The sequence below is a fragment of the Pelecanus crispus genome, chromosome W (genome assembly GCF_030463565.1).
Source record: "Pelecanus crispus isolate bPelCri1 chromosome W, bPelCri1.pri, whole genome shotgun sequence".
NCBI classification, from domain to species: Eukaryota; Metazoa; Chordata; class Aves; order Pelecaniformes; family Pelecanidae; genus Pelecanus; species Pelecanus crispus.
The window spans coordinates 11,248,644-11,274,305 of NC_134675.1; positions in this window are offsets into that span (position 1 = coordinate 11,248,644).

The following is a 25,662-nucleotide window of genomic DNA, read 5'->3' on the forward strand; positions in this document are numbered from 1 at the left end:
CAACCATGGTGTCCTCAGATGCAGTTTGGATCCCTGCCTCAACCACGGTCCTCTGAGAGTACTGAACTGTGGCTCGGTAGGCACAGGCCAGGCCCCAGTACAGTACTGGTTTTCATTGGGGTAGGCAAGGCACCCTTCTATCACGTGGCGTGTCAGTTTGCCAGGGATGTTTGCCTGTTCAGGTGTAAAGCCCCAGGTTATGGGAGGTGATAACCATCCTAGGAATCTGCCCAAATCGTTCCACACACCCTGCCATGTGTTTTTTCTGCTGGCTATTTGATTTTACATTTTGAAGATTTCAAAATCTTTTACTTCAAAAATAAATTATTTGCCCTAAATACGAGTTTGAAGCAGCTGTCCCATTATTCCCCAGCAAGCAAAGACATTTCTTTACATCCTTGGTTGCTCATTTTTTCAACGCGTTATACCAAGCTATTCAAGGCTTATCTGTTCTGAAAATTGTAGGCCTTGCTGCCATGGGCAGGGATTCATGTCTAACATTATATGTATATCTTAGTCTCATGCTCACTTCAGGAGTGGGAGCCTCTTCTAATGAACATGGTAGGTGCACGCAGAGGGCACTGATTCTTAAGTTCTTTTATAAACTCCTCCAGGTTCATACATGCAGCTTCAGATACAAAAATCCCTCCTACGAGTGTGTCCCAAGACAGGGACAGGCTAACATTGTCCCAGCACTCAGCTCCTGGTTTATCCCCTGTATAGAAATGCCAAAAAAATTTATGTTGAAGTGGGTAATACACACCTACAGCTAAACATATCCAGTTGGGGTGACTTGGCAGGTTATACCTATCAGCTGAGCCCCAGTAACTGAATGTGCTCAGCCTGCTCCACTTAGGAGGCAAGAAACACTGGATTAAGCCTCTTCTTACTTCAGAGAAATGCCACAATTGGGACAACCTAGGAGTCTGCAGATGGACTCTGATGGCAACTCACCTGGTAGAGGGTCTTTTGTAACATTTCTGTGATTCATCTGTGCTTAACTTTGTTCCCATGTTGTAAGCTGGGTTTTTTTTTCTGTCCCTTGAGCATGTAGATAGCATCTTAAGCATCCTTGGTGTGACTTCAAAGACCTACATCTGCTTAGCACAATGTCATTTCTACTTATTCCTTGCACTTCTGTTATAAACTTGGCCAACCCCATGTGGAAAGCACTGTTTTAAGATTTTTTTTGAGGTGAAGTTACCTCTGAAATTGCCAGAGCTGGTATGTACTTAGCAGGCAGGGGTGGAAAACAGCAAAGTTTTAGGTGCTGTCTGGTTTCTTTTTTTGGACTGTGATTCGACAGGGAAAGCAAGAAACAGAATGAAAAGGGCGTTTTGTTCAATCTGTGGTTTTGTACCCAGCAAGGAGGAATGGACAATCTGCTTGAATTCCAGTTTTACAAAAGAGCGATCTCTGGGTTTTATTTAGAATAAAATTGAAGAGACTCCAAAGGTCTTCTATTCTGCAAATCCATAGTGCAAATACGGAAAAAATGAGAGAGCGCTTCGTTAATCTTTTTGACAGGACTATCTAGAAGTAAAGCTTCTTCAAACACTGGTAACTGTTTGACACTTCCAAAGCTGAGAGCACAAAGTGAATAAATTCATTCTTACTTCCATTACTTCCATCCATACTTACTTACTGGATATTTGGCAAGTCCCAGTCAAAATTTGGATAGAAGAGTTGTCAAATGTTAGCTAGGGATGGTCAATCTGCCTTGATGGTAGTGGTTGTCTCTGTTAGAAACGGGCACAATCACTTTGGACAAACTTCATGAGACATTAGCGCGTGAGCTATGTGTGCTTAGGCTGTCAGCTTGGCTTGGTTTTGGGTCATCTTGAAGGTGTAAAATGTCAAGGAAGGATGCAGGAATTCTGCAGCTGGATGACTCTGCTCTCCCACCTTGGGTTCACACATTGCCTATCAAAAAGGAGAGCTGTCAGAGCCATGTCAAGGAATCGTTGGTTGGGATGCAGGCTGGCGCTGCTTCTCAGGCTGATCCTCAGCAATCCCAGGATTGATTAGTAGCCATAGTTCACACTTCCTACATGACCTCGAGCTAATTTACTGAACAGCTCTGAGCCTCTGTCCTGGTTTCGGCTGGAATAGAGTTAATTTTCTTCCTAGTAGCAGGCATAGTGCTGTGGTTTGGATTTAGTAGGAGAAGAATGTTGATAACACACTGATGTTTTAGTTGTTGCTAAGTACTGCTTATGTTAGTCAAGGACTTTTCAGCTTCCCATGCTCTGCCAGATGCACAAGAAACTGGGAGGGGGCACAGCCAGAACAGTTGATCCAAACTGACCAAAGGGCTATTCCATACCATATGATGTCATGCTCAGTATATAAACTGGGGGGGGTTGGCTGGGGAGCAGCGATCGCTGCTCGGGAACTGTGTGGGCATCGGTTGGCGGGTGGTGAGCAATTGCATTGTGCATCACTTGCTTTGTATATTATTATTATTATTATTACTACTACTACTATTTTATTTTATTTCAGTTATTAAACTGTTCTTATCTCAACCCAGGAGTTTTCTCACTCTTACTCTTCCGATTCTCTCCCCCATCCCACCGGGTCAGGGGGAGTGAGTGAGCGGCTGTGTGGTGCTTAGTTGCTGGCTATGGTTAAACCACAACAGCCTCCTTCATCACTTGAGGTTCATAACAACTAAAGGAAAACAGGCAGCTGCAAGGCCTAATTCATTAATGTTTTCGAAGTGCTTTACAATTTTTAGGCAGAAGCAACATTATTTTTCAGTATTCCTGGAAGGCCAAACTGTCAACAGTCTGTTTACCCAGGGGAATATGTGAATGGCTCTGGCGACAAACAGCCCCAGGAACAGATGCACTTTTCAGACTGCAAGGCTGGGTACAAAATAAAAGCAGCACAATGGGGAAGTCTGCACAAGTAAGATCCTTTGTGAAGACAAAGGACAGCTACAGAATCTGTCCACAGAGGCCTCGGCTGTGTGGAGGTGTTGGGAGGCATCTTCAGAGAAAGGCTGCAGAAAGGTATGTGCTTAGAGATATGGTCTTGTGTGGTTTGCCTTTCTACTAGAACAGAGAGTGAGTGTGCTAGCACATCTCTGAGCCTGCCCAGATCATGTGTCTGACCTCTGTTAGACACATGGGGTGTATCAACACGATCAGCTGCGGGCAGCTCCAAAGCTGCTCTTCAGACCAGACTCTTGTGGCTGCCAGCCATAGCTTGGACACGGCAGGCACTCTCTGGAGAGTAGGCAGACCTGGGAGCCTGAGCAGAGGCAAGTGCCTTCTCAGCATGTCCTGTCTGCACTCCCAGCAGCCCACCAAGACTCCTGTTTGGATGGGCAGCGAGCGGCATGTGGAATATGCTCTGGGCACTGCTCTTCCCAATTCTTGCACACGTACACCAGCATATATGGCCTCTTTCTTAGTATCACTTCTGAATTTACCCACTGAATCCGACTTGATGTAACCCATGTGCTGCAAGAAGAGTCACTAACAGAAGGTAGGACTCTACAGGCTGCAGGAGTCTATCCTGCTTCTTGATGCTCTCTCAGAGAACAGTCACTCCCATCAATAAGCAAGGGCACAGGGGTATGCAGCAGTGCAACTTAGTGAGAAGGAAGTACATTATTTTAAAGGTTTTGAATTTTCTTGAACCTTCTGTAAATTTGTCCCCCCAAAATATAATTAAAATGTCTTAAAGAACACTGTCCCCTCTGAAATGCAGTGCTGAACAGATGCTCACAAGGTCTTCTCCCACCTTCTCTAACATGAAATTCCCTGGGACTGACTTTGCCAGGCAGAATCTCTTTTTCCACCTGAGTCCTGCTCTTGGCTTAGAGAAGCTCCAACTCCAGTTTGATTCACTGAGCTAAGAAGTTATGTTTTGTTCTCACAGTGCTCCAGTGGGAAATCTGAAGATTCATGAAAACGTCCAGTCCTCAGCCCACACTACTCACTAATTTAATCTTTAGTTCTTTGTTCTTTTTATCAGCCCCAGAGTATTCTTATATTCACAACCAACTCCATTCTGCAGTGGCATTTTAATTGCCAAAGTTAGTCTAAGAATAGATCTTTGCCCTCTCATCGTTTCCTCATACTCACCCACATGGTGTCTATTTTCATCTGTCTTTTGTCTCCCACCTCGACTGTAAACTCTATGGGACACAGCCTTTTTGCCCTGTGCTCATACAGCACCTAGCACAGCGATGTCATGGCCTGTGATGAGAGCTCTTTAGAGCTCTGTTGATAACAACAACATGGGGCACTTTTCCCTTCGGGAAGCTGCTTGCTAGATGTTGTTATTTGAATCTCAGAGGCCAGGAGGTTGTGAGTGTTGGGACCTAAAGCTGCTCTAGGGGTAATAGGGAGATGGTAAGAAGCAAGGACTGGCAAGGTGGTAAGTTACTATCCATTAGTGTGGATTTTAGTTAGCTCCATGATAACACACAATACCCATCTTAAACCACACAGGGTGATTTCACTTAACACAATGATTTAAGCTGACAGTGTCAACCTACACTTGAAAATGTTGACCCCGAAACCCAAAGATTTCCAGGTCAGCTACATGTGCCTGTCAATGTACCAGTGGCTCTCAGTACCAGTGAACAAAAGCACCAGTTTCCTGGCACTGCGGCCACTCCAACCACAGCCACAGGCACAGGGGCCAATCCAACCACAGTGACAGGCACCATGGCTAAACCAGAGAACCAACCCATGCCGGTATCAGTTGCCCCTATGCAGAAGAAAAAACACATGAGAAAATCGGCTCATTTAGTAAGGGATGAGGATGAACCAGGGCCATCATGAGAACAGGAGGAGGAAGAACCCATAAATGAGATGGCAACCACCCGATCCCTATCCCTGAGTGAGCTGCGACACATACGAAAAGATTTCAGTCATCGTGCAGGCAAGCACATCATCACCTGGCTGATCTGATGCTGGGATAACGGGCTCAGTAGCCTGGAATTAGAGGGTAAGGAAGCCAAGCAGCTGGGATCCCTTTCTAGGGAAGGGGGCACTGATAAAGCAATTGGAAAAGGGGCACAAACCCTCAGCCTCTGGAGGCGACTTCTGTCAAGCGTGAAGGAAAGGTATCCCTTCAAGGAAGATGTTGTATATCGCCCAGGCAAATGGACCACCACAGAGAGAGGTGTCCAGTACCTGAGGGAATTAGGCGTGCTGGAGGTGATTTATGGTGACCTGAATGATGAGCAGTTACCCAAAGATCCAGATGAAGTCAGGTGCACACAACCCATGTGGCGAAAGTTGGTATGGAGCACACCAGCGTTGTATGACAACTCATTGGCAATACTGGCCTGGAAAGATGACGAGGCACCAACGGTGGATGAAGTGGCTGGCCGACTCGGGGAATACGAAGAAAGCATCTCTTCCTCCCTACGGGCCTGTGTCTCAGCTGCGGAAAAAATGTCTGAAAAACTGTGCCGGGAGTTCCAGCAACTAAGAGAGGATCTGTCCTACTCCCCACCTGGATGGACCAGTATCTCAGCCATTAGGACTCAACATCCTTCTGCTCAAGATAGAGGATATAGAGGATACACACCACGGGGCACCCTGTGGTTTTACCTGCGTGATTATGGAGAGGACATGAGGAAGTGGGATGGAAAACCCACCTCGACCCTAGAGGCACGGGTGCAGGAGTTGCAAGGAAAAACTACTACAAAAGGCGGTTCTCCCAGGAAAATTGCAGCTCCAGTTTCCAGTGAGCAGTTCCCCAGACAGAGTAAGAGGGATAATTTTATTTCCGACCTTGATCAAGGGACTTTTGATTCACATTTACAGGAAGTGAACAGCAAATACTATGACCAGGACTAGAGGGACCCTGCCTCCAGCCAGGTGGAGGAAAGGGACAACCGGGTTTACTGGACTGTGTGGATTTGATGGCCTGGAACGTCAGACCCACAGGAGTAGAAGGCTCTAGTGGACACCGGTGCACAGTGTACCCTAATGCCATCAAGCTATAGAGTGGAAGAACCCATTTGTATTTCTGGAGTGACAGGGGGATCCCAACAGCTAACTGTACTGGAAGCTGAAGTGAGCCTAACTGGGAATGAGTGGCAAAAGCACCCCATTGTGACTGGCCCAGACGCTCCGTGCATCCTTGGCATAGACTACCTCAGGAGAGGGTATTTCAAGGACCCAAAAGGGTACCGGTGGGCTTTTGGTATAGCTGCCTTGGAGATGGAGGAAATTAAACAGTGGTCCACCTTGCCCAGTCTCTCAGAGGACCCTTCTGTTGTGGGGTTGCTGAAATTCAACGAACAACAGGTGCCGATCGCTACCACAACAGTGCACCAGTGGAAATATCACACCAACCGAGACTCCCTGATTCCCATCCATAACCTGATTCGTCGACTGGAGAGCCAGGGAGTGATCAGCAAGACTCGCTCACCCTTTAACAGTCCCATATGGCCAGTGCGAAAGTCTAATGGGGAGTGGAGACTAACAGTGGACTATCGTGGCCTGAACGAAGTTACACCGCTGCTGAGTGCTGCCGTGCCAGACAGGCTAGAACTTCAATATGAACTGGAGTCAAAGGCAGCTAAGTGGTATGCCACAATTGATATTGCTAATGCATTTTTCTCCATCCCTTTGGCAGCAGAGTGCAGGCCCCAGTTTGCTTTTACCTGGAGGGGTGTTCAGTACACCTGAAACCGACTGCCCCAGGGGTGGAAGCACAGCCCCACCATTTGCCATGGACTGATCCAGACAGCACTGGAACAGGGTGAAGCTCCAGAACATCTGCAGTACATTGATGACATCATTGTGTGGGGCAATACAGCAGAAGAAGTTTTTGAGAAAGGAAAGAAAAGAGTCCAAATCCTTCTGAAGGCTGGTTTTGCCATAAAACAGAGTAAGGTCAAGGGACCTGCACAGGAGATCCAGTTTTTAGGAATAAAATGGCAAGATGGACGTCATCAGATCCCAATGGATGTAATCATCAAAATAACAGCCATGTCCCCACCAACTAGCAAAAAGGCAACACAAGCTTTCTTAGGCGTTGTGGGTTTTTGGAGAATGCATATTCCAAATTACAGCCAGATCGTAAGCCCTCTCTATCAAGTGACCCGGAAGAAGAACGAATTCAAATGGGGCCCTGAGCAACAACAAGCCTTTGAACAAATTAAACGGGAGATAGTTCATGCAGTAGCCCTTGGGCCAGTCCGGGCAGGGCAGGATATTACAAATGTGCTCTACACTGCAGCTGGGGAGAATGGCCCTACCTGGAGCCTCTGGCAGAAAGCACCAGGGGAGACTCGAGGTCGACCCCTAGGGTTTTGGAGTCGGGGATACAGAGGATCCGAAGCCCGCTATACTCCAACTGAGAAAGAGATACTGGCAGCATATGAAGGGGTTCGAGCTGCTTCGGAAGTGGTTGGTACTGAAGCACAGCTCCTGCTGGCACCCCAACTGTCGGTGCTGGGCTGGATGTTCAAAGGGAGAGTCCCCTCTACACATCAGGCAACTGATGCTAGGTCAGGCTGACAGGCCTGTAGTTCCCCAGGTCCTCCTTCCATCCCTTCTTGTAGATGGGCGTCACATTGGCACAACACACAACCCAACACTGCACACCACCTCTTCTACTCTGAAAGACTGTGATGACAGATTGTCCTGGTTTCGGCTGGGATAGAGTTAATTTTCTTCCTAGCAGCAGGCATAGTGCTGTGTTTTGGATTTAGTAGGAGAAGAATGTTGATAACATGCTGATGTTTTTAGTTGTTGCTGAGTACTGCTTATGCTAGTCAAGGACTTTTTCAGCTTCCCATGCTCTGCCAGGCGCACAAGAAACTGGGAGGGGGCACAGCCAGAATAGTTGATCCAAACTGACCAAAGGGCTATTCCATACCATATGACGTCATGCTCAGTATATAAACTGGGGGGGGGGTTGGCCGGGGAGCAGCGATCGCTGCTCGGGAACTGTCTGGGTATCGGTCGGCGGGTGGTGAGCAATTGCATTGTGCATCACTTGCTTCATGTATCATTATTATTATTATCATTATTATACTTTACTATTAGCATTACTATTTTACTTTATTTCAATTATTAAACTGTTCTTATCTCAACCCAGGAGTGTTTCTCACTCTTACTCCTCCGATTCTCTCCCCCATCCCATCAGGGTAGGGGGAGTGAGCGAGTGGCTGCGTGGTACTGAGTTGCTGGCTGGGACTAAACCACGACAGTCGTTTTTGGCGCCCAACGTGGGGCACGAAGGGTTTGAGATAAGAACAGATTAACTAGAGTGTATTAAGGAATCTGTTAACAGTTGCTGGTCATGATATTAGTTCATCTGATCTGTACCATGTTCTTTTCTTGGCTGTGCATGTTAAAGCTTGGTGTTGGTCTGTGCATTGCGCTATGCTCTGTAGTGATTAAGGATGTTTTGATTGGGAGGTTCCTTATCAAAATCCTGACCTTGAGCATTGTTTTGTATCTGGGTTTCATACACAAGTCATTACTGTACTTCGGGTACCACCTCATGGAGAGAGTTAGCAATTATACCTTTTCCTCGGAGACGTTTGTTGTGGAGGAAATACAGAATGGCACCTTCATTACCTTATTCTATAATGCTTCCTCCCTCATTACAGAAAGTTTTCAGTATTTTGAACATCCCTGGGCAGTTAAGATACTTCTATTGATACTTCTTGGGAATATTGTTTTGGTTTTGACAAAGGTTAGTAAGCAATTTAAGAATATCATCCAGAGATCTGCCCCAAGGCTGGAGAGTTATGAGTGGCAGGGTGAGTGGGATCGTATGGGCAAGTACCTAGGGCAGTGGGCACCTCCCGTGTTTTGGAACTTCACCCCTGAACAAGTGCAGAATCCTGAAGAACTAGTAAAGTATTTGGAAGAAGTATGTTCTCACCCTGGCAACTCCAGAGAGACACAACTCATTGCAACATGCTGGGGACTGGCCCATGCTTATAGAGCCCTGTTCAACACTATTCAGTACCCTCAAAAGAAAGAGAAGGTCTCTGGATCTGATGACAAAACAACAAGCACTGTGGCTACTCCAACCACAGCCATGAGCACTGTGGCTACTCCAACCACAGCCACAAGCACTGCAGCTACTCCAACACCCACCACAGGCACTGTGGCTACTCCAACACCCACCACAGGTACTGCAGCCACTCCAACCCCAGTGGCAGGCACTGCGGCTAAACCAGAGAACCAACCTGCGCCGGTATCAGTTGCCCCTATACAGAAGAAAAAATACACGAGGAAATCAGTTCGTTTAGTAAGGGATGAAGATGAACCAGGGCCTTCACGAGAACCAGAGGAGGAAGAACCCATAAATGAGATGGTGACCACCCGATCCCTATCCCTGAGTGAGCTGCGACATATGCGAAAAGATTTCGGTCGTCATCCAGGCGAGCACATCATCACCTGGCTGCTCCGATGCTGGGATAACGGGGCCAGTAGCCTGGATTTAGAGGGTAGGGAAGCCAAGCAGCTGGGATCCCTTTCCAGGGAAGGGGGCATTGACAAAGCAATTGGAAAAGGGGCAAAACCGCTCAGCCTCTGGAGGCGACTTCTGTCAAGTGTGAAGGAAAGGTATCCCTTCAAGGAGGATGTTGTATATCGCCCAAGCAAATGGACCACCGTAGAGAAAGGTATCCAGTACCTGAGGGAATTAGGCGTGCTGGAGGTGATTTACAGTGACCTGAATGATGAGCAGTTAACCAAAGACCCAGATGAAGTCAGGTGCACACAATCCATGTGGCGGAAGGTGGTACGGAGCGCACCAGCATCATATTCCAACTCGTTGGCAATACTAGCCTGGAAAGATGACGAGGCACCAACGGTGGATGAAGTGGCTAGACAACTCCGGGACTACGAAGAAAAGCTCTCTTCCTCCCTACGGGCCTGTGTCTCGGCTGTGGAAAAACTGTCTGAAAAAATATTCCAAGAGTTCCAACAACTCAGAGAGGATCTGTCCTACTCCCCACCTGCACGGACCAGTGTCTCAGGCATTAGGAGTCAACGTCCCTATGCTCAAGAGAGAGGATATAGAGGATACACACCACGGGGCACCCTGTGGTTTTACCTGCGTGATTATGGAGAGGACATGAGAAAGTGGGATGGAAAACCCACCTCAACCTTAGAGGCACGGGTGCGTGAGTTGCAAGGAAAAACTATTAGAAAAGGCGGTTCTCCCAGGAAAATTGCAGCTCCAGTTTCCAGTGAGCAGTTCCCCAGACAGAGTAAGAGGGCTAATTTTACTTCCGACCTTGATCAGGGGACTTTTGATTCACATTTACAGGAAGTGAACAGCGAATACTGTGACCAGTGTTAGAGGGGCCCTGCCTCCAGCCAGGTGGAGGAAAGGGACAACCGGGTTTACTGGACTGTGTGGATTCGATGGCCTGGAACGTCAGACCCACAGGAGTAGAAGGCTCTGGTGGACACTGGTGCACAGTGCACGCTAATGCCATCAAACTATAAAGGGGCAGAACCCATTTGTATTTCTGGAGTGACAGGGGGATCCCAACAGCTAACTGTACTGGAAGCTGAAGTGAGCCTAACTGGGAATGAGTGGCAAAAGCACCCCATTGTGACTGGCCCAGACGCTCCGTGCATCCTTGGCATAGACTACCTCAGGAGAGGGTATTTCAAGGACCCAAAAGGGTACCGGTGGGCTTTTGGTATAGCTGCTTTGGAGACAGAGGAAATTAAACAGTTGTCCACCTTGCCCGGTCTCTCAGAGGACCCTTCGATTGTAGGGTTGCTGAAGGTTGAGGAACAACAGGTGCCGATTGCTACCACAACTGTGCACAGGCGGCAATATCGCACCAACCGAGACTCCCTGATTCCCATCCATAACCTGATTCGTCAACTGGAGAGCCAGGGAGTGATCAGCAAGACTCGCTCACCCTTTAACAGTCCCATATGGCCAGTGCGAAAGTCTAATGGGGAGTGGAGACTAACAGTGGACTATCGTGGCCTGAACGAAGTTACACCGCCACTGAGCGCTGCCGTGCCAGACATGCTAGAACTTCAATATGAACTGGAGTCAAAGGCAGCTAAGTGGTATGCCACAAGTGATATTGCTAATGCATTTTTCTCCATCCCTTTGGCAGCAGAGTGCAGGCCCCAGTTTGCTTTTACCTGGAGGGGTGTTCAGTACACCTGGAACCGACTGCCCCAGGGGTGGAAGCACAGCCCCACCATTTGCCATGGACTGATCCAGACAGCACTGGAACAGGGTGAAGCTCCAGAACATCTGCAGTACATTGATGACATCATTGTGTGGGGCAACACAGCAGAAGAAGTTTTTGAGAAGGGAAAGAAAATAGTCCAAATCCTTCTGAAGGCTGGTTTTGCCATAAAACAGAGTAAGGTCAAGGGACCTGCACAGGAGATCCAGTTTTTAGGAATAAAATGGCAAGATGGATGTCGTCAGATCCCAATGGATGTGATCAACAAAATAACAGCTATGTCCCCACCAACTAGCAAAAAGGAAACACAAGCTTTCTTAGGCGTTGTGGGTTTTTGGAGAATGCATATTCCAAATTACAGCCAGATCGTAAGCCCTCTCTATCAAGTGACCCGGAAGAAGAACGAATTCAAATGGGGCCCTGAGCAACAACAAGCCTTTGAACAAATTAAACGGGAGATAGTTCATGCAGTAGCCCTTGGGCCAGTCCGGGCAGGGCAGATTATATTACAAATGTGCCCTACACTGCAGCCGGGGAGAATGGCCCTACCTGGAGCCTCTGGCAGAAAGCACCAGGGGAGACTCGAGGTCGACCCCTAGGGTTTTGGAGTCGGGGATACAGAGGATCCGAAGCCCGCTATACTCCAACTGAGAAAGAGATACTGGCAGCATATGAAGGGGTTCGAGCTGCTTCAGAAGTGGTTGGTCCTGAAGCACAGCTCCTGCTGGCACCCCGACTGCCGGTGTTGGGCTGGATGTTCAAAGGGAGGGTCCCCTCTACACATCATGCAACTGATGCTACATGGAGTAAGTGGGTTGCATTGATCACACAACGGGCTCGAATAGGAAACCCCAGTCGCCCAGGAATCTTGGAAGTGATCATGGACTGGCCAGAAGGAAAAAACCTTAGAATATCACCAGAGGAGGAGGTGACACGTGCTGAAGAGGCCCCACTGTATAATAAATTGCCAGAAAATGAAAAGCAATATGCCCTGTTCACTGATGGGTCCTATCGTCTTGTGGGAAAGCATCGGAGGTGGAAAGCTGCTGTATGGAGTCCTATACGACAAGTCGCAGAAACTGCTGAAGGAGAAGGGGAGTCGAGTCAGTTTGCAGAGGTGAAAGCCATTCAGCTGGCTTTAGATATTGCTGAAAGAGAAAAGTGGCCAATCCTTTATCTCTATACTGACTCATGGATGGTGGCAAATGCCCTGTGGGGGTGGCTGCAGCAATGGAAGCAGAGCAACTGGCAGCGCAGGGAGAAACCCATCTGGGCTGCTGCATTGTGGCAAGATATTGCTGCCCGGGTAGAGAACCTGGTTGTAAAAGTTCGTCATGTAGATGCTCATGTACCTAAGAGTCGGGCCACTGAAGAACATCAAAACAACCAGCAAGTAGATCAGGCTGCTAAGATTGAAGTGGATCAGGTGGATTTGGACTGGCAACATAAGGGTGAATTATTTATAGCTCGGTGGGCCCATGACGCCTCAGGCCATCAAGGAAGGGATGCAACGTATAAATGGGCTCTTGATCAAGGGGTGGACTTAACTATGGACAGTATTGCACAGGTTATTCATGAGTGTGGAACATGCGCTGCAATCAAGCAAGCCAAGCAGTTCAAGCCCCTTGGGTATAGTGAACGATGGCTGAAATATAAATATGGGGAGGCCTGGCAGATTGATTACATCACGCTCCCACAGACCCGCCAAGGCAAGCGCTACGTGCTCACCATGGTGGAAGCAACCACTGGATGGCTGGAAACATATCCCGTGCCCCATGCCACCGCCCGGAACACCATCCTGGGCCTTCAAAAGCAAGTCCTGTGGCGACGTGGCACCCCAGAAAGAATTGAGTCAGACAACGGGACTCATTTCCGAAACAACCTCATAGACACCTGGGCCAAAGAGCATGGCACTGAGTGGGTGTATCACATCCCCTACCATGCACCAGCCTCTGGGAAAATCGAGCGATACGATGGATTGTTAAAGACTACCCTGAGAGCAATGGGTGCTGGGACATTTAAACATTGGGATACGCATTTAGCAAAAGCCACCTGGTTAGTCAACACCAGGGGATCTGCCAATCGAGCTGGCCCTGCCCAATCAAAACTTCTACGTACTGTAGAAGGAGATAAAGTCCCTGTAGTGCACATGAAAAATATGCTGGGGAAGACAGTCTGGGTTACTTCCCCCTCTGGCAAAGGCAAACCCATTTGTGGGATTGCTTTTGCTCAAGGACCTGGGTGCACTTGGTGGGTGATGCGAAAGGATGGGGAAGCCCAATGTGTACCTCAAGGGAATTTGATTTTGGGTGAAAATAGCCAATGAACTGAATTGTATGATATTAATTGCTTTATAATACTGTATGTTATCTCTTAACTGTATGTTATCTCTTAACTGCATGTTAATATAATAATATAGTAGGTTAATATTAAGTATATAATACTATATATTATGATTGCTATATGCCACATCAATGGTATTGCAGTAAGAATTGCCCAGCTTAATGAAAATGAACTTTGATGAAACCATGTTGGAATGAGAACTGACTTCAGCATGCAACAGTCCAACACTGCACACCACCTCTCCTGCTCTGAAAGACTGTGATGACAGATGGAACCCAAAGTCATGGGCTAAATGAACTCAATGGACATTTTAGAGGGATGGGCCATAGACGAAGGGAATGATACCTGTGTGTATATCAAGATAGGGAAAGCGGTGGTGATTAATTGGAACACATTGGAAAGGGGAGGGCCTGTGCATGACGTAGATGGTATAGAATAAGGGGTGGATACTGTCCTGGTTTCGGCTGGGATAGAGTTAATTTTCTTCCTAGCAGCAGGCATAGTGCTGTGTTTTGGATTTAGTAGGAGAAGAATGTTGATAACATGCTGATGTTTTTAGTTGTTGCTGAGTACTGCTTATGCTAGTCAAGGACTTTTTCAGCTTCCCATGCTCTGCCAGGGGCACAAGAAACTGGGAGGGGGCACAGCCAGAATAGTTGATCCAAACTGACCAAAGGGCTATTCCATACCATATGACGTCATGCTCAGTATATAAACTGGGGGGGGTTGGCCGGGGAGCAGCGACCGCTGCTCGGGAACTGTCTGGGTATCGGTCGTCGGGTGGTGAGCAATTGCATTGTGCATCACTTGCTTTGTATATTATTATTACTATTATTATTATTATATTGTTATTATTATTATTTTACTTTATTTTATTTCAATTATTAAACTATTCTTATCTCAACCCAGGAGTGTTTCTCACTCTTACTCCTCCAATTCTCTCCCCCATCCCATCAGGGTAGGGGGAGTGAGCGAGCGGCTGCGTGGTACTGAGTTGCTGGCTGGGACTAAACCACGACACATATGGAACCCAAAGTCATGGAGTAAATGAAATCAATGGACATTTTAGAGGGATGGCCCACAGACAAAGGAAATTATAATAATAATATACAAAGCAAGTGATGCACAATGCAATTTCTCACCACCTGCCAACCGATACCCAGACAGTTCCCGAGCAGCGATCACTGCCCCCCCGGCCAACTCCCTGAAGCTTATATACTGAGCATGACATCACATAGTATGGAATAGCTCTTTGGTCAGTTTGCATCAACTATTCTGGCTGTGCCCCCTCCCAGTTTCTTGTGCACCTGGCAGAGCATGGGAAGCTGAAAAGTCCTTGACTAGCATAAGCAGTACTTAGCAACACCTAAAACATCAGTGTGTTATCAGCATTATTCTCATCCTAAAACCAAAACACAGCACTATGCCAGCTACTAGGAGGAAAATTAGCTCTATCCCAGCCGAAACTGGGACACTAAATCAGTTTTGTTCTTCCTACCAGACATTGATCTGGACTGGTCAAATTAAGATGAAAAACAACCTTTGCGCTTTCCTGGGTGCACAGCTCATCCAGCCAGTGGTGATATGTGCCTCACCTGGCTTTGGCTCTCTAAAAGCACAGCATCTATTCTGAACTACTATGTTAGGCTCCTTCCATACAATGTGGAGACAGTGCAGTCTTAGGCTGAATGCCCTTATCCTGACCATCCTGTGTTTGATAGGATGGGATGAGTCAGCTCTGGAGGTCCTGGACTACACAGGGAGCCTTGAGGAATCCCCTAATCATCCTACTGCACCTGCTTTTGGCTGTGAAACTGTGTCCTGGGTTTGGAAAAAGCACTTGCTCTAAATGTAAGGATTGCTGCGTTTCTAGGCTAGTAATTACTGAACAATTTGTTTGTGAGAAGGTTTGCATTGCCACATAGGTTGCAAGAGACCAGCTAAAGCAATACACTGCAGAACTCCCAGGGGCTTTGGGATTCTTTGTTAATGTTCCTGGGAAGTGGATTTTCAAAGACTTGTCTTGAATATTTAACAATCTATTTAAATATTAAAAATGCAGACAGTATTACAGGTTTGAAATGACCTTAACAATTCCTTTGAGGACTACATTTTGTTAACATTTAAGACATAACATTTAAGACAGCTGCCTTTTTGCAGAAAGTTGTCTGTAACTATGTGCTTCTGAGCCTTGTCTGCTTGTTCCTCTTTCTCCTCTGATGATTGCTGTGGGTGTCCCTGCTGGTCAACAGCCCCAAATTGCTCTGGCACTCAGCAGACGTCCCATCTTCTGCTCAAGGACCATGCTGAAATTTTCTTTCACCACCATGCGAGTTGGCTTTCTTGGATGATGTTGCATATGCCTCGGGAGCAGAAGCCAGAAAATCTCAAGGAGTCACATCTTGTTGTGACTGACACCTGTTTTAAACACAGGTCACAATGTTGCTTGATGCAGGGCTTTTGAAGTCAAGAGGACCTTTCTGTGCCTGGCAAAAGATTTCTTCCCAAATCACATCCTTTGCTATTGGATTTACTGAAGTGAGCCTGCTAAATGGCTTCTGAGCTAAGGATGAAAAGGGCACAGGGAGGTATGATGTGGTGTTTCCCCTCTAGGCTCTTTTATGCATGGGAAAACATTTATATATTTGTGAATGCTAAACAAACAGAAAAGATCTGTTCTTCCCCAATAGGAGGCAGGCCTGGTCCTCATGACCCTTACATTTGCACCAGGCATTTTAAATTCTTACCAGAGTGAATCCTGGTTTTGGGCCAATCTGTTCTTCCAGTTCTTCCAGTTCCCTTTTCCCTTTGTCTGTGTTGGCTCTTCAAATTGCAGGTCTTGGGGACAGGCACAGCTTGGAAAGCGTTTGCAGAGGGATGGCTCTAATTTCTTTTGGGAGCTTCTGGCTAATAAATCACTTCTGAAAACATTGGCAGTGTGTGTACCATAGGCAGGAAGTGTGTGCTGGTCAGATGAACCAATTCTCTGTCTCACAGACCTTTCTTCTGTTAACAGGCTGCGAGACATTGTTTGATTTTCACAAAAAGATAGACTATTTGTTTCTTGTTGGTACTGAAGAGGGAAAGATCTATAAGGTAAGAATGGTTTCTTTGTCCCTTGTTTTACATCCCCTGACCCGTGCTTGTCTTTCAGGTTCATCATCTTAACTGTTTGCTCAGGCAGAAACAAAGTACAACTTCAGAGCCTGGTCCTGCCCTCGGATCCCTGTGGTGAGCCTGAGACCAGCACAGAGCCACAGAGGGTTGCAGGGAACTCTCTGCACAGACCCAATTAAGACCTTATTTTGCAGAAACGTTTTTCATGCAAACTACATCCCAGAATGCTTTGCAGATTGTAGCTGTGCAAGTGAGATGCTAACTATGATCAGAGCAGAAGTTAAAAAGCATTGATCCTTATGTCCTTATGGCTATGGGGAAATGGCAGGGAAAAATCTCATGGCTTTTCCTTTTTAGAGCTGTTATCCCATGAGTGGTGAGGCTAATGGAGCTTTGTTTCCTATGGATTGGTGTCCCACAGCCCTTCCCTCCCACAATTACATCCCAGATCCTTTCCCCAGTCCCACTTTCTCCTTGCCCTCCTATCTCCAGTTCCTCACTATCTACTCTAATCCTTCCTCCCTCTGATCACCCCCATGCTGTCCCCAGCTCAATGATCCCACCTCCATGCTATAACCCTTGATTCCTGCAGACACTGTGGGCTACCTTCCCTCCAGTGCCCTCCTGCAGCCTGATGCCGTGGTGCCCAGCACTTGCTGGGAGCTGTTGGCCAGCCAGCTCTGGCCACATGGTGAGGGCAGCAGCCGAGCTTTGCTTGCCCTTCCTGGGATGGGGGCACTGCCCAGATGTTTGCACTATAAGGCCATCCCTTTTTATAAAAAGTGTAAGACCATAATATTGCCAAGTCCTGCATGCAGCCAGCTTTGGCTGAAATCGCCAGTGAGGTCAAAAGTTGTTTGGGAGGAGAGACAAACAGCCAGCAGGACACAGATGTTGTGTTTTCTTAAGAAATCAAGCTAAAAATAGGAGGGTTTGAGCTCTGCTGTATTTAGCCTTGAAAATGGAACCAGTAGCTGCTTCTGTTACTCATATAACTTCTGTTTGCACAGCATTCCTCTGAGCTGGCTTTGGAGCTTTGTTAATATTGCAGCCACAGCCCTTCAGTGTGGGGAGTGGGCCATCAGCAGAAGGCTGATGTGCAGAGAAGAGCCATCCAGCCATCCCTAGAGGATGCTGTAAGCTCCTTCCCCATGTCCCACCTGCAAAACAGAGAAACAAAACAGAGAAAAAGAACCCAGTGGAAATGGTATTCTGAAATAAATATCAATCATTTAGGCAAGACAGACTTAACAAATATGTATTCCTTCCAGAGGGATGATGCTGATTGAAATCTCTCCCTCTGCCAGGCAGTATCTAGGGAGGATTTCTGAATAGTGCTCACTTGCATTTGACAAGACAGGCACAGAAGGGAGGTGGGAAAAATGGGGACCTGGGCTGATGGGCAGTGGGGTAGGTGCAATGACTTTTTGTTGATGCTTTCAGGATACAAAGCATCTGTTCAGTCACGGGCAGATGTTCTGAGTTGGCTGGTCACCCACAGAAGTTGGTACCTTGGATATTGTACTCCAAATTGTTTAGGTACTGTTGTGTCTAGTCCTGATCAAAAAGCAATAAGGACCCACATGTTTTAACTTCCTCTGTGTTTAGGTGAGTGATGGATGTCCATGAGTATGACAGTGGATGTCAGTGTTAGATGGGGGCCATCAGTTACCCTTCAGGAGAAATGTTCAGGCTGGTGTACTGGCTGAGTTAGTTAGAATCATAGAATCATAGAATCATAGAATCGTCTAGGTTGGAAAAGACCTTTAAGATCATCCTGTCCAACCATTAACCTACACTACCAAGCCCACCTAAACCAATCAAGGGTAGACTAGACTAAACCATGTCCCAAAGTGCCACATCTACCCGTTTTTTGAACACTTCCAGGGATGGTGACTCCAGCACCTCTCTGGGCAGCCTGTTCCAATGCTTGACCACCCTTTCCGTGAAGAAATTTTTCCTAATATCCAACCTAAACCTCCCCTGGCACAGCTTGAGCCCATTTCCTCTCATCCTATCGCTAACTACTTGGGAGAAGAGACCAACACCCACCTCGCTACAACCTCCTTTCAGGTAGTTGTAGAGAGCGATAAGGTCTCCCCTCAGCCTCCTCTTCTCTAGGCTAAACAACCCCAGTTCCCTCAGCCGCTCCTCATAAGACTTGTTCTCCAGACCCTTCACCAGCCTTGTTGCCCGTCTCTGAACACGCTCCAGCACCTCAATGTCTTTCTTGTACTGAGGGGCCCAAAACTGGACACAGTATTCCAGGTGCGGCCTCACCAGGGCCGAGTACAGGGGCACAATCACCTCCCTGCTCCTGCTGGCCACAGCATTCCTGATACAAGCCAGGATGCTGTTGGCCTTCTTGGCCACCTGGGCACACTGCTGGCTCATGTTCAGCCAGCTATCTACCAACACCCCCAGATCCTTTTCGGCCAGGCAGCTTTCCAGCCACTCTTCCCCAAGCCTGTAGCGTTGCATGGGGTTGTTGTGACCCAAGTGCAGGACCCGGCACTTGGCCTTGTTGAACCTCATACAGTTGGCCACGGCCCATCGATCCAGCCTGTCCAGGTCCCTCTGCAGGGCCATCCTACCCTCCAGCAGATCGACACTCCCACCCAATTTGGTGTTGTCTGCAAACTTACTGAGGGCACACTCGATCCCCTCATCCAGATCATTGATAAAGATATGAACAAGGCTGGCCCTAAAACAGAGCCCTGGGGAACACCGCTCGTGACTGGCTGCCAACTGGACTTAACTCCATTCACCACAACTCTCTGGGCTCGGCCACCCAACCAGTTCTTTACCGAGCGAAGAGTATGCTTGTCCAAACCGTGAGCTGCCAGCTTCCCGAGGAGGATATTATGGGAGACGGTGTCAAAGGCTTTGCTAAAGTCCAGGTAGATGACATCCACAGCCTTTCCATCATCTACCAGGCGGGTCACCAGGTCATAGAAGGAGATCAGGTTGGTCAAGCAGGACCTGCCTTTCATGAACCCATGCTGGCTGGGCCTGATCCCCTGGTTGACCTGCACTTGCCTGTTGAGTTCGCTCAAGATGAACCTCTCCATAATCTTTCCCGGCACCGAGGTCAGGCTGACAGGCCTGTAGTTTCCCGGGTCCTCCTTCCGGCCCTTCTTGTAGATGGGCGTCACATTGGCAAGCCTCCAGTCATCAGGGACCTCCCCTGTTAACCAGGACTGCTGATAGATGATGGAGAGTGGCTTGGCGAACTCCTCCGCCAGCTCCCTCAGTACTCTCGGGTGGATCCCATCTGGCCCCATAGACTTGTGAGTGTCCAGGTGGCGTAGCAGGTCATTAACTGCTTCCTCCTGGACTATGTGGGCTCCATTCTGGTCCCCATCCCTATCCTCTAGCTCAGGGGCCTGAGTACCCTGGGGATGACCGGTCTGGCTGTTGAACACAGAGGCAAAGAAGGCATTAAGTACCTCAGCCTTTTCCTTGTCCTCGGTGACAATGTTCCCCCCCACATCCAGCAAAGAATGGAGATCCTCCTTGGCTCTCCTTTTATTGCTGATGTACTTATAAAAGCATTTTTTATTGTCTTTTACAGCACTGGCCAGATTGAGTTCTAGCTGGGCTTTTGCTTTTCTAATTTCCTCCCTGCAGGACCTAACAAGATCCCTGTACACCTCCTGAGTTGCCCGCCCCTTCTTCCAAAGGTGGTAGACTCTCCTTTTTTCCCTGAGTCCCCGCAAAAGCTCCCTATTCAGCCAGGCCGGTCGTCTTCCCCGCCGGTTGGTCTTACGGCACGCGGGGACAGCCCGCTCCTGCGCCCTTAAGACTTCCTTCTTGAAGAGGGCCCAGCCTTCCTGGACCCCTTTGCCCTTCAGGACCGCCTCCCAAGGGACTTTCCCAACCAGGGTCCTGAAGATGCCAAAGTCTGCCCTCTGGAAGTCCATGGTAATAGTTTTGCTGCCCCTCCGCTTAGCATCACTCAAAATTGAGAACTTTATCATGTCGTGGTCGCTAAGCCCGAGACGGCCTCCGACCTTGACATTTCCCACAAGCCCTTCTCTGTTGGTAAACAGCAGGTCAAGCGGGGCACCTCCCCTGGTAGGCTCGCTTACCAGCTGCATTAGATAGTTATCCCCCACATACTCTAGGAACTTCCAAGACTGCTGCCTCTCTGCTGTGTGGTATTTCCAGCAGATGTCCGACAAGTTGAAGTCCCCCACAAGAACAAGGGCTAGCGATTGTGGGACTTCTGCCAGCCGTTTATAGAATGCCTCATCTACCTCTACATCCTGGTTGGGTGGTCTATAGCAGACTCCCAACAGGACATCCGCCTTTCCGGCCTTCCCCCTCATCCTTACCCATAAGCATTCCACCTTGTCATCACCACTGTCAAGCTCTATGCAGTCGAAACACTCCCTAACATACAGAGCCACCCCACCGCCTCTCCTTCCCTGCCTATCCCTTCTGAAGAGCTTATAGCCCTCCAGTGCAGCACTCCAGTCATGAGAGTCGTCCCACCACGTTTCCGTGATGGTGACTATGTCATAGCCATCCTGCTGCACAAGGGCTTCCAGCTCCTCCTGTTTGTTGCCCATGCTACGTGCATTGGTGTAGATGCACTTAAGCTGGGCTATCGATTTCGCCCCCAACGTTGTCGTGCTGCCCCTGGGCCCCTCATTAGCGGGCCCGTGTATATCCCCTTCCCCCTTCAAACCTAGTTTAAAGCCCTCTCAATGAGTCCCGCCAACTCATGGGCGAGAATCCTTTTCCCCCTTGGAGACAGCCGATCTCCATCAGCCGCCAGCAGGCCCGGTGCCGTGTAGACCTCCCCATGATCAAAAAACCCAAAATTCCACCGATGGCACCAGCCTCTGAGCCACCTGTTAATCAGGTGAGTTTTCCCATTCCTTTCAGCATTCTTCCCTGCCACTGACGGGATTGAGGAAAACACTACCTGCGCTCCCGATCCTGCGACCAATCGCCCCAGTGCCCTGAAGTCCCTTTTCATTGCCTTAGGACTTCTCTCTGTAATCTCATCACTGCCCACCTGTACAACCAGCAACGGGTAATAATCGGAGGGCCTCACGAGGTCGGGGACTTTCCTAGTAACGTCCCTAACCCAGGCCCCAGGGAGGCAGCAGACTTCCCTGTGGGATGGGTCTGGGCGGCAGATCGGGCCCTCAGTTCCCCGCAGGAGGGAATCACCCACCACAATTACCCTCCTTTTTTTCTTAACAGGGGCAGTCGTAATCCGTGGGGGTGACTGACTGGCCCTCGGCAGCCCCCTGGCTGGACCTTCGCCTTCACCTCCCTCCCGGCTTGCCTGGCCCTCAACTTCCAGAGCCCCATATCTGTTGTGTAGGGGCAGCTGGGAAGGTGATGGAGGCCGGGAGGGGATTTGCCTGCCTCCCCGGGCAGGGACCTGTTTCCATTCCCCCCCGTCTCTTGGATCCCCTCCTTCTGCTTGCCGGTCAGAGGGCAGGGGGTCCTCCGCTCCTTGTGGGGCCTCTGCCTGCTGCCCTGGCCCCAGGGACGGCAGGGTGCAGCTCCACCAGTCTATCTCCCTCTCACACTCCCTGATGCTCCTCAGCCTTTCCACCTCCTCCTTCAGCTCTGCCACCAGGCTGAGCAGATCATCCACCTGCTCACACCGAAGACATTTGCCGTCCCCGCTGCCGTCTGGCACAAGTGACAGGCCCAGGCACTCTCTGCAGCCGGCGACCTGGACGGCCGCGTGTTTGTGCGGGAGCTCCGTCTGGGTCGCCGCATTCCTTTTGGCAGCAAAGGAAATCCTTCGTGGAGAAGGATTGAACAGGAACAGAATTTGGCAGCATTTGCATTGACAAAGCTGTAGGTGTTCCTGCCATGGATGATCTTCAGTGAAACTAGAGCTAGGATGGGGTTTTAACATAAGGAGTGATCCCAGCCATGAAGCCACGCAGATACTTTAACCACCTCTTGGGTGGACAAATGCAGAGAGATACTGTTATACAGGATCTTTTCTTTTATTGGTGCTAAGGCTGATTTCAGGGTTACTGATAAGCAGCAAAACATTCCTGTGGCATTGGTGAGCCTTAGAGAAAAGTGGGACCACTCTCACATTATGCAACACTGCCCTATAAAACTCAGGTGTTACCATGGGCAGGAAGAGGCAATCTTCCATCAGATTGTACGGGCTAACACAGGGAAGAGACATCTTGTGTCTAGCACAAGCAGGCCTCCATAGTATCCACAAAATCAGGGGGAAGAAAGCTTGGTCCCTCAGTGTCCCCCAAGAGTTTGCTACAAGCAGTTTCAAAAGTTTTGGGATCAACTGCTGCTCCAGACATTTCTCAAGGACTACCACACACCTTCATCACACCCTTTATTGAAACACTGCACGTTTGAACCCAGCTGTGGATTGCCTCCCAGAGCCTTGCTCCACTTGGATGCTGAGGACAGTAAGAGTCCCACAGCCGTTCGGGCAGCTCTCAGGTCCTGTGTCTGTGCTGAGCAGGAGTGAGCTGCTCAGGTCTCTGTGCTGCACTTGTGCTTGCCACTGCATGTTGAGTGAGAGGGACAGACTCCTTAAATGCTGTGTGAGTCAGGGATCAAACATGGGCTGCTCTCGACATGGGCTGAATTTTAGATTATTTACTAAATAACCACACCAGTCATCGCCAGGGTACTCAGCCCCCTGAGCTGGAAGACAGGGACACGGAGCAGAATGGAGCCCTCATAGTCCAGGAGGAAGCAGTTAATGACCTGCTACACCACCTGGACGTTCACAAGTCTATGGGGCCAGATGGGATCCACCCGAGAGTACTGAGGGAGCTGGCAGAGGAGTTCACCAAGCCACTCTCCATCATCTATCAGCAGTCCTGGTTAACAGGGGAGGTCCCTGATGACTGGAGGCTTGCCAATGTGATGCCCATCTACAAGAAGGGACGGAAGGAGGACCTGGGGAACTACAGGCCTGTCAGCCTGACCTCGGTGCCGGGAAAGATTATGGAGAGGTTCATCTTGAGCGAACTCAACAGGCAAGTACAGGTCAACCAGGGGATCAGGCCCAGCCAGCATGGGGTCATGAAAGGCAGGTCCTGCTTGACCAACCTGATCTCCTTCTATGACCTGGTGACCTGCCTGGTGGATGAAGGAAAGGCTGTGGATGTCATCTACCTGGACTTCAGTAAAGCCTTTGACACAGTCTCCCATAGCATTCTCCTTGGGAAGCTGGCAGCTCATGGCTTGGACGGGCGTACTCTTCGCTGGGTAAAAAACTGGTTGGGTAGCCGAGCCCAGAGAGTAGTGGTGAATGGAGTTAAGTCCAGTTGGCAGCCGGTCACGAGTGTTGTTCCCCAGGGCTCTGTTTTGGGGCCAGCCTTGTTTAGTATCTTTATCGATGATCTGGATTGAGGGGATTGAGTGCACCCTCAGTAAGTTTGCAGACGACACCAAACTGGGTGGGAGTGTCGATCTGCTGGAGGGTAGGATGGCCCTGCAGAGGGACCTGGACAGGCTGGACCGATGGGCCGAGGCCAGCTGTATGATGTTCAACAAGGCCAAGTGCCGGATCCTGCACTTGGGTCACAAGAACCCTATGCAACGCTACAGGCTTGGGGAAGAGTGGCTGGGAAGCTGCCTGGCTGAAAAGGGCCTGGGGGTGTTGGTCGACAGCCGGCTGAACATGAGCCACTAGTGTGCCCAGGTGGCCAAGAAGGCCAACAGCATCCTGGCTTGTATCAGGAATAGTGTGTCCAGCAGGAGCAGGGAGGTGATTGTGCCCCTGTACTCGGCCCTGGTGAGGCCGCACCTGGAATACTGTGTCCAGTTTTGGGCCCCTCAATACAAGAAAGACATTGAGGTGCTGGAGCGTGTTCAGAGACGGGCAACGAATCTGGTGAAGGGTCTAGAGCACAGGCCTTATGAGAAGCGGCTGAGGGAACTGGGGTTGTTTAGCCTGGAGAAGAGGAGGCTGAGGGGAGACCTTATTGCTCTCTACAACTACCTGAAAGGAGGTTGTAGCGAGGTGGATGTTGGTCTCTTCTCCCAAGTAGTTAGCGATAGGACGAGAGGAAATGGGCTCAAGCTGCACCAGGGGACGTTTAGGTTGGATATTAGGAAAAATTTCTTCACGGAAAGGGTAGTCAAGCATTGGAACAGGCTGCCCAGAGAGGTGGTGGAGTCACCATCCCTGGAGGTGTTCAAAAAACGGGTAGATGTGGCACTTTGGGACATGGTTTAGTCTAGTCTAGCCTTGATTGGCTTAGAGTAGACTTGGTGGTGTAGGTTAATGGTTGGACTGGATGATCTTAAAGGTCTTTTCCAACCTAAACGATTCTATGATTCTATGATTCCTAGTTTTTACTTTCATTATAAACGATCCAGCCACCAAGCCAGGAAACATGAAATTGCTACTCTCCCCTTAACTGTTTTAGTGGTGGACTTGGTAATGTTAGGTTAATGGTTGGACTGGATGATCTTAAAGGTGTTTTCCAACCTAAATGATTCTATGATTCTATGACAGTGTGAACAGACTGTGAGATGCTTGCTCCTGAACCTCACTGCTTTGTAGCCTTGTGTTGCTGTGACCCAGGGTGATGGGGAGCAACTTGAAGGAGTTAAGGACCAGGAGATTGTTTCTGTTCTTAGTGTTTTCTTGCAGCTGTGGGAGGTGTTTCAGTAGCTGTGAGGGATGAACCGACCACCATGGGAAGACAAACCTGAACTCCCTCCTCCTGTTCCAGGAGGTACAATCCATCTGCACGTGGGACTGTCTGTATTTACAGGAGGAAGCTATAGATTAGATACACTCTCCAAGGTCACATCAGTCCTGGACTGGTCAGTGGTTTAGGACTGAGGAAAGTACATTTTGTCCCCAAACTTTTTATTTCAACGACTCTTCAGCAATATCATTCTGTCTGAGAGAAAAGTGCTTGCCTTTCCAAACAGCTCAAGTCTTGCTCTTCTAGTGGTGTAATTCCTAGTCCCTCTGTTTTCATGCAAATGCTCCTCTCTCGTTGAGATTCCCACAGTCACTTCTGTGCAGTGCGAGCGATGGCCGGATTTCCTCGTGT